The sequence below is a fragment of the Scylla paramamosain genome, chromosome 23 (genome assembly GCF_035594125.1).
Source record: "Scylla paramamosain isolate STU-SP2022 chromosome 23, ASM3559412v1, whole genome shotgun sequence".
NCBI classification, from domain to species: domain Eukaryota; kingdom Metazoa; phylum Arthropoda; class Malacostraca; order Decapoda; family Portunidae; genus Scylla; species Scylla paramamosain.
The window spans coordinates 21,897,016-21,907,015 of record NC_087173.1 but is presented as its reverse complement, the minus strand read 5'-3'; the positions used below and the strand labels follow the sequence as shown (position 1 = coordinate 21,907,015).

Below are 10,000 nucleotides of genomic sequence, written 5' to 3'. Positions count from 1 at the left end.
AATAGGTTTGACAATATTACGGGTCATTGTTACTCCTGAAGAACTGGGGTCCTGGGCTACCTTGTATGAATTCTTAGTTATGCATGAAATGTCAGCATTGTCTCTCTGGCAACTCATAGTGAGACAGTGACTGAGTGAAAGAGATTGGTGAATATATAAATTGAAAAAAACTGAATAGGTTAATATCAGGGACGTTCCGAGACGTCTCCGCCAGTTTTTCTCACCCCCCCAGCTGCTAACTCTGGACAAGGGCCTTATCCGTCCATGTATGGAGTATGCTTCACAAGTCTGGGGGGGTTCCACTCATACTGCTCTTCTAGACAGGGTGGAATCAAAAGCTTTTCGTCTCATCAACTCCTCTCCTCTAACTGACTGTCTTCAGCCTCTCTCTCACCACCGCAATGTTGCATATCTAGCTGTCTTCTACCGCTATTTTCATGTTAACTGCTCTTCTGATCTTGCTAACTGCATGCCCTGTTGTAGTACTCACCTGTTGTAGTAGTAGTAGTATTTAGCAGTGGTGACTGTTGTGATGGTTGTACTAATACTATTTTAGGCTCATGGCTGCTAATTCTTCACAGTTCAATTACTTGCAAGGGTTCATGCGTGTGAGTGAGAGGTTATCTGAAAAGAAAAAGATTAATTTATATATGGTTTTTAAATCACACACACACACACACACACACACACACACACACACACACAGAGAGAGAAACCAGTGAAAATCAAGAAAAACCTAGACCAAAACACAATTACATAATTACATATCAACAAAACAACAATAATAACAATAGTAATAATAATGAAAATAAAATAAATAATAATAATAGTAATAGTAGTAATAGTAATAATAATAATAATAATAATAATAATAATAATAATAATAATAATATAATAATAAATGTAGCAGTAGTAGTAGTAGTAGTAGTAGTAGAGAGAGAAAGAGAGAGACATTTACATATTGGTTACTGTCCTCATGAAAACACATTAAATTTCTCTCTCTCTCTCTCTCTCTCTCTCTCTCTCTTAGACAACAATGTTTATTTGTAAATCTTTGGTCAATCTTATCTGGCAAAATTTCATTAATCTGTCACTATATCTAGCCAAACACGGTTCTAACCTAAGGTTCGTAAGCTCCGTGACGATATATGGACGTATCCAAGCCACACAGTAAATGATATAACGAAATATTGATGAAAAATAAAAAAAATCCTATTATTTCATATAACTCAATATTTCACGGTCTTAATTAAACCAAACCTCCCTGAGTATAGTGCACACACACTCCTGGATAACATTTATATACGCTTAAACCTCCACAGGGAATTTTAAAGCCAGAATTTTTAGTTAACATATCGTAATGTACCTCACGTCACCTCACCAGGCAGGGTTTTCATGGCACCAGCTGTTACACTATATCTCAATATTTCACGGTTCTAACTCGTCCTTACCTGGTCAAATATAACATTTATAGCACCAAGGACAAAATATCAGTTTAGTAACACCGCAAGTGATCTACAAACATCACAAATTAAGTGTTAATAAGAGCACCACGGACAAACAGCGGACATGAACCAGCTGACATAATCCTTCCTCTGAACATCGACCATATTTCCAGTCTCCGCTTATTTATATGACACCCACTTCGTTACATGGCTTTTAAGGTCTTGGCAAGGTTACCTGTTGATCATATATCTTATAAATTACCTGGTTATGGTCGTGAAGGCTGAAGTAATGTGAACACTTCTGCGACTCTCCACCGTCTGTCCACAAAATGGCGGAGATAGGGGGAGGAGCTCTATGACGATCCGTTGTATTGAGAGAATTCTAATATTTCTTTTGTTTCCTAGTCTAAGTTAGATTTTATGATTTCTAAAAATGTTGAATTGTTTTTAAAGAGGTTTTTTTTTGAGAGGCCCTTACAATACCATATATTTGTTTTTTTTTCTAATTTATATAAGGTCAAGTCATGTATAAATAACACGTGAAAATTATCGATTGCCTCCATTTCCATATATTGTTAAAATACCTTAATTAACATAATAACACAAAAAACTTGTAATAGCCCATACTAAAAAGTCGATTCTGATTTAGAGCCGAAAAGTAAACAAATTCAAAAATGCCAACTGAGAAATTTGACACTATATATTTCTAAAAGCTCAAAAAAGAATAATCTAATACAAAAAAACGATAAAATATTAAATATATCTAAAAAAACAAAACAAAACATATATTGCAAGTTGTAGCCGAAGACGAAATTGAGGCAACGAATGTAATTTTGTAAACAAACTGACTTTAAAAGCTCAAATACGTCAAAATGATTATTTATGCCCTATGCTGGTAGATCCTGCGTCTTACTGAGCTATTAAACCCACATGTACCCTGAAATACTGCAAAGTAGGCCTGAAACAAGAGGCTACATTCTGATTATATTTGGGTAGGCTTACTGTAGAGAAAGCCTGTTATCAAGCTGTTCGTCTCATCAGTCCCTCTCCTCTAACTGAGTGTCTTCAGCCTCTCCCTCACCACCGCAGTGTTGCATATCTATCTGTCTTCTACCGCTATTTTCATTCTAACTGTTCTTCTGATCTTGCTAACTGCATGCCTCCCCTCCTTCTATGATCTCCCTACACAACTTTCTTTCACCACTATTCTGTCTACCTCTCTAATGCAAGAGTTAACCAGTCTTCTCATTCTCTCACTCCTATTCTCTCTACCTCTCTAATGCAAGAGTTAACCAGTCTTCTCATTCTCTCACTCCTATTCTGTCTACCTCTCTAATGCAAAAGTTAACCAGTATTCTCAGTCTTTCACCACTATTCTGTCTACCTCTAATGCAAGAGTTAACCAGTCTTCTCATTCTCTCACTCCTATTCTGTCTACCTCTCTAATGCAAGAGTTAACCAGTCTTCTCATTCTCTCACTCCTATTCTGTCTACCTCTCTAATGCAAAAGTTAACCAGTCTTCTCATTCTCTCACTCCTATTCTGTCTACCTCTCTAAAGCAAGAGTTAACCAGTATTCTCATTCTCTCACTCCTATTCTGTCTACCTCTCTAATGCAAAAGTTAACCAGTCTTCTCATTCTCTCACTCCTATTCTGTCTACCTCTCTAATGCAAGAGTTAACCAGTCTTCTCATCCTCTCACTCCTATTCTGTCTACCTCTCTAACGCAAGAGTTAACCAGTATTCTCAATCATTCATCCCTTTCTCTGGTAAACTCTGGAACTCCCTGCCTGCTTCTGTATTTCCACCTTCCTGTGACTTCAATTCCTTCAAGAGGGAGGTTTCAACACACTTATTTATCAATTTTTGACCACTGCTTTCACCCTTTTATGGGACTGACATTTCAGTGGGCCTTTTTTTTTCATTAGATTTTTGTTGCCCTTGGCCAGTCTCACTCATACATAAAAAAAAAAATATATATATACAGCAATATCTGTTTACTCCTTCCTGTGACACTCTCTCACTGTAGGAGGTTTCAAAAGAGTATAATGTTAATAACTATAGATTTATTCAACAAAAACTGGTATACAAAAGTCTTGGTTAACAATAAATAAACAGAAATATTAATAGAATTGTGCTTTTTTTGTTAATTCATGGGAAATATTAAGCAAACATTATAATTCACAGTATACAAACAAACACACACACACACACACTTTAACAATTACAATAAATTTGAAGCCTATCACATGTACAGGGTCACAGCTGGCCAGACGACCTCATGTCACCTCATATCACTTACATAATGAAATAGAAAGCCACTCCCCCTCTGTCTCACCAGCCAGGCTTATCTGTCTGGGAGAAAAGTGTCAGTATGTATGTCGATATAACAAATGTTGAAATATTACACAAATTATTATATATTACCCACCCTGACCCCCCCTAGTCTACTCGTCATTCATACAGCTTCCTCACCCACCCCCCCCTCTCTCTAGTATGCTACCGGCACCTGATAAATATTCCTATTTTTATTTATTTATTTATTTATCCTCAAATTTTTTTATTTATTTTTTATTATTACAGCTTCCTCACCCACCCCCCCCTCTCTCTAGTATGCTATAGGTACCCCCCCCTTCTGCCATCAACCCCCCCCTTAAGGTACCCCCCCCTGATAAATATTCCTATATTTATTTATTTATTTATTTATTTACCCTCTTTTTTATTACTAATATCAAATTTTATTATTATTACTAATATCTATGCTTTTATTTATTTATTTAACTAATTAACCTAACCTAAAAAAAAATGCACACACACACATATGCACGCACACACACACACACACACACACACACACACACACACACACACACACACACTCACTCACTAGCCAGTATCTTACCAAAATACTGGCTAGACATACATACATACAATCCCCAGATCTCTTACCAAAGATCTGGGGATAAAAAAAAAAAAATATCTATATAACACTATATATATATACCCCCCTTGCCCCCCCCACCAAAAAAAAAAAAAAATCATCATTCATACATCCCAACACCACTACCACCACTACAAAAATAACATACTAATACTCAACATGCCATACAAACTCAGATTATAAAGAAATAAACTTTCAATATAATCTGAGTTAAACATTCATACACCCTGTCATCCTATCCTATTAACCCTTTCTATGCCTCACTTAACCCTTTGATATATACTCCTGTCATCCTATTAATAACCCTATCTCTCTCTCTCTCTCTCTATGCCTCACTTAACCCTTTGATATATACTCCTGTCATTCTAATCCTATTAACCCTTTCTCTCTCTCTCTCTATGCCTCACTTAACCCTTTGATATATACTAACTTAAAACCATCTTCTATATTAATCTGTGTCAAATATTATATCATTCTGACCTGCCACCTAGATACTTACTTAAACCCCTAAAAAAAATATAAGCTAATCCTATTAATATCTGTCTTCCCCTCTCTCTCTCTCTCTCTCTCTATGCCTCACTTAACCCTTAACTAACTTAAACCATCTTCTATATTAATAACTAACTTAAACCATCTTCTATATTAATCTGTGTCAAATATCCTAACACTATGGCCTGCCACCTATATATTTATACCAAAAAAAAATTCACACACACACAACCAAAAAAAAGACACGTACACACAGATGCACGCACACAGACGCACGTGCACAGACGCACACGCAGACGCACACACAGACGCACACACAGACGCACGCACAGACGCACACCGCAGATAGCTATCCCCAGACCCCCTCCCCCCAAAAAAAAATATATATATACAAAACACAAAAAAACAATACTCCCCTTGTTTGGGTGAAGATCTGCAACACTGCAACACTGCAACACTGCAACACTGTGATGGAAAAACTTGTAATTACTAAGTTAGCTTCTGAGAGGGAAAAAAAAGGTTATTTTAAGTGGATTAAGAGATGGACACATTCATAGGAAAAGTGGAACATCTGTGGCTGGAAATGAGGTATAATTAGTGGAGGAAAGTCTCATAGGAAAAGGTGGAGGACTTGTGGATGTAGGGATAATTTGTGGAGAGGAGATATGGAGGAGAGGAGGGATACCATTAAATTAAGATGGAAATTTGTGTCATCTGAAAGTATTGTCATTGTACAAGTAATCACTAATATATATATAACAAATATATCCACCAGTTTATAGTAACAGAACACAAGACTTACCGTGAGCCCCGTCTGACTTCAAGGTGGGCTAGCTGTTAGGGAGACAGGGAGAGAGGGAGAGAGGGAGAAACATTAGTTCACAAACCTCCCTCCTTCATTTGGGTATTAAATTACATTAGGAATAAATTATTTCACTCACTCCTACAAACTCAAGGAATGAATGAATGATTTTTTACAAGAGTACTCTCCCTTAACACACAAATTAATGAATCAATCAATGAATGGCCAAAAAATAACAAATTTAATACACTTTTTCAAATTAACTTCTGACCTAAATTATTACTTAACTGAATCTTGGAGTGAGTGAATTTTCTCTCTGATCAGAATGTTGACTTGACCAAACATTTCAATACTCAAAAACACACACACACACACACACACACAAAAAAAAAAATTAAGAGGCTGGGATGCACTGGGAGAGGCTGGGATAGACAGACACACACACACACAAAAAAAAAAAAAAATTAAGAGGCTGGGATGGACTGGGAGAGTCTGGGATGCACAGAGAGGCTGGGATGGACACACACACACACAAAAAAAAAAAAAATTAAGAGCTGGGATGGACTGGGAGAGGCTGGGATGGACACACACACACACACACACAATTAAAAAATAAATAAATTCTGAAAAAACAAATTAACGTAACAGGTCAGAAAGACACTTACCACACCCGCAGTTGTGACTCAACCCACGCTTGAGAGTCCTGGGGCTTCTCCCACCAACAGCTTGACGAGAAGGAAGGAATGGGTTAGGTTAGGTTAGGTTAGTAAGGAAGACAGGCCCCCAATATAAGTAACCTAACTGAATCTAACCTAATATATCAGAATAAGGTAGGATATAAGAGGTTGGTTGGAGTGACTCGCAGATGTACGCACCTCTGAAAAAGACGAGAGAGAGTCCTCATTAGTTCGGCTCAAAATTTGTACTTTATTCATGTTTTTTTTGCTTATTTTCATTTTATCAAGCAGTATATGTCAAGGTTCTGGCTGTCACAGTACATCACGTCTGGCCAGCCCATACATGTGGAATACAACCAATAATATACACAAGATTGCTTTATAACACACACAAACACACAAACAGTAACTACATTGATAATTAATTTGCAAGCAGGCAGGCAGATACTTCACAATAAACATTAATTCATATATATACACACACACACACACACACACACACACACACACACACACACACACAGTATCCACAAGTATAACTGACTACATTGATCATTTTAACTGGTAGGCAGACAGACAGACAGACAGACAGACAGACAGGAGGAGTACAAAGGCTGATAATTATTCCTGATTACACAAGGATGACATAGGAAGGATGACTAGACACTATTGTACCTCAGAAGGGTGACTAAGAGGGGGTCAGGTGGAGGTCTTCAAGTGGTACAGGGGACATGACAAGGGTGACTAAGAGGGGGTCTGGTGGAGGTCTTCAAGTGGTACAGGGGACATGACAAGGGTGACTAAGAGGGGGTCTGGTGGAGGTCTTCAAGTGGTACAGGGGACATGACGAGTAACAAAATCTCTCTCTCTCTCTCTCTCTCTCTCTCACACACACACACACACACACACACACACACACACACACACACACAACATTAAGGCAATATTAGACACAAGGTTCGGATAACAAGCACAGAGAGGCACAGCTTGCGGCAAATTCTTCCATGAGTGTTGCCGCTGAACTGACAGGCCGAGTGGGGTTAGATGGGTGACCTGTCTGGTGACCCATACGACTCAACACGTGACTCTTGACCTCTTGACCTCTTGACCTCTTGACCTTCAGTATGCCAGCACTCATCCCACACCTGTCTGTCTGTCTGTCTGTGTCGCATCATCGCACTTCTTAAATCTGAAAGAAATATTTACTGTTAGTCATCTGCAATGTATTTATTTTTTTTTACAGTTTTTTTTTTCAGAATATTAAGTTTTTGAGTGTGTGTGTGTGTGTGTGTGTGTGTGTGTGTGTGTGTGTGTGTGTGTGTGTGTGTGTGTGTTTTGAGGCATTTTCTTGGTGTTTTAATTGTCTTAGATAAATATAACCAGTTTTTTTTTTTTTATCAATTATCTTTTCCAATTGTTACTCATCAATCTCTCTCTCTCTCCCCCTCTCTCCCTCTGTCTCTCTCTCCCTCCCTCTCTCTCTCTCTCTCTCTCTCTCTCTCCCTCTGTCTCTCTCTCTGTCTCTCTCTCCCTCTGTCTCTCTCTCTCCCTCTGTCTCTCTCTCTCTCTCTCTCTCTCTCTCTCTCTCTCTCTCTCTCTCTCTCTCTCTCTCTCTCTCTCTCTCTCTCTCTCTCTCTCTCTCTCTCTCTCTCTCTCTCTCTCTCTCTCTCTCTCTCTCTCTCTCTCTCTCTCTCTCTCTCTCTCTCTCTCTCTCTCTCTCTCTCTCTCTCTCTCTCTCTCTCTCTCTCTCTCTCTCTCTCTCTCTCTCCCTCTGTCTCTCTCTCTCCCTGTCTCTCTCTCTCTCCCTGTCTCTCTCTCTCTCTCTCTCTCTCTCTCTCTCTCTCTCCCTGTCTCTCTCTCTCTCCCTGTCTCTCTCTCTCTCCCTGTCTCTCTCTCTCTCCCTGTCTCTCTCTCTCTCTCTCTCTCTCTCTCTCTCTCTCTCTCTCTCTCTCTCTCTCTCTCTCTCTCTCTCTCTCTCCCTGTTTCTCTCTCTCTCTCTCTCTCTCTCCCTGTCTCTCCCTCTCTCCCTCTGTCTGAATGCATTATTAATATTCCTGAGCTGAGGTAAAGACTACTTCTGGTGCCATTTGTCTCACCTCACCTCACCTCAAATACTTGTCTCATCTCCTTTCATAAATAAAGCAATAGAAAAACAAAAAAAATAAACAAACCGGCCTCCGTTTATCACCTATACATCTTCATCTGTGGGTCACGGCAGATTTTGGAAGGTCTTGGAAGGTCTCGGAAGGTCTCGGAAGGTCTCGGCTCACCTGAAAAAGTCCACTAAATTACCTTTTTTTCCCTTCTGAAAGAGTTCAAGTCACAGGAAGGTGGAAATACAGAGGCAGGCAGGGAATGTTTACCAGAGAAAGGGATGAATGATTGAGAATACTGGTTAACTCTTGCATCAGGGAGGTGGACAGAATAGTGGTGAAAGACTGAGAATACTGGTTAACTCTTGTATCAGGGAGGTGGACAGAATAGTGGTGATTGACTGAGAATACTGGTTAACTCTTGTATCAGGGAGGTGGACAGAATAGTGGTGATTGACTGAGGTGGACAGAATAGTGGTGATTGACTGAAAATACTGGTTAACTCTTGTATCAGGGAGGTGGACAGAATAGTGGTGAAAGACTGAGAATACTGGTTAACTCTTGTATCAGGGAGCTGGACAGAATAGTGGTGAAAGACTGAGAATACTGGTTAACTCTTGTATCAGGGAGGTGGACAGAATAGTGGTAAAAGACTGAGAATACTGGTTAACTCTTGTATCAGGGAGGTGGACAGAATAGTGGTGAAAGACTGAGAATACTGGTTAACTCTTGCATCAGGGAGGTGGACAGAATAGTGGTGAAAGACTGAGAATACTGGTTAACTCTTGTATCAGGGAGGTGGACAGAATAGTGGTGAAAGACTGAGAATACTGGTTAACTCTGGCATCAGGGAGGTGGACAGAATAGTGGTGAAAGACTGAGAATACTGGTTAACTCTTGCATCAGGGAGGTGGACAGAATAGTGGTGAAAGACTGAGAATACTGGTTAACTCTTGTATCAGGGAGGTGGACAGAATAGTGGTGAAAGACTGAGAATACTGGTTAACTCTTGTATCAGGGAGGTGGACAGAATAGTGGTGAAAGACTGAGAATACTGGTTAACTCTTGTATCAGGGAGGTGGACAGAATAGTGGTGAAAGACTGAGAATACTGGTTAACTCTTGTATCAGGGAGGTGGACAGAATAGTGGTGAAAGACTGAGAATACTGGTTAACTCTTGCATCAGGGAGGTGGACAGAACTGATACATTATGTTGCGTCAATATCATTAATTAAACATAGTAGTTAGGTTGTTTGCTGATAATTTAAACCACTATATCATACCATGTGTGTCAGAGCAAGTCAAGGCAGGTCAAAAGCAGGTCACAGGCAGGTCAGGGCAGGTCACAGGCAGGTCAGGGCAGGTCAGGGCAGGTCACAGTCACCACACCTGTAAATATTGTTCACTTAATTAACCAGGGACATCTTAATAGCCTGACTTAATTGCAATCTGAATAAATAATAGGTGTATTTTTCCTGCATCACCTCAACTTTAATCTTAAATAAATAAATTAATTGATAAAAGTTAATAAACAAATCTTTTCCTTCATTGC

General features: G+C 39.2%; 1 protein-coding gene and 1 long non-coding RNA gene across 8 annotated transcripts in view; both read right to left on the bottom strand.

Moving 5' to 3' along the window:
- LOC135112423 (cadherin-23-like) overlaps nucleotides 1-1,818 on the bottom strand; it is a 103,267-nt gene extending 101,449 nt beyond the window's left edge. For 5 of the 6 annotated variants that reach the window (XR_010274381.1, XR_010274380.1, XR_010274382.1 and 2 more), the window contains exons 1-2: nucleotides 1,708-1,818; nucleotides 491-624 (exon numbers count right to left, since the gene is read on the bottom strand). The gene's annotated coding sequence lies outside the window, so the exon portion shown is untranslated. The remainder of the gene's footprint in view (nucleotides 1-490; nucleotides 625-1,707) is intronic. The other variant, XM_064026885.1, reaches the window with a different exon arrangement.
- Nucleotides 1,819-4,936: 3,118 nt separating this feature from the next.
- Nucleotides 4,937-10,000, bottom strand: part of LOC135112420 (uncharacterized) — a 6,029-nt gene continuing 965 nt past the window's right edge. For both annotated transcript variants that reach the window (XR_010274372.1, XR_010274373.1), the window contains exons 2-6: nucleotides 9,732-9,837; nucleotides 8,544-8,625; nucleotides 6,344-7,544; nucleotides 5,679-5,710; nucleotides 4,937-5,341 (exon numbers count right to left, since the gene is read on the bottom strand). This is a non-coding gene — a long non-coding RNA (uncharacterized LOC135112420). The remainder of the gene's footprint in view (nucleotides 5,342-5,678; nucleotides 5,711-6,343; nucleotides 7,545-8,543; nucleotides 8,626-9,731; nucleotides 9,838-10,000) is intronic.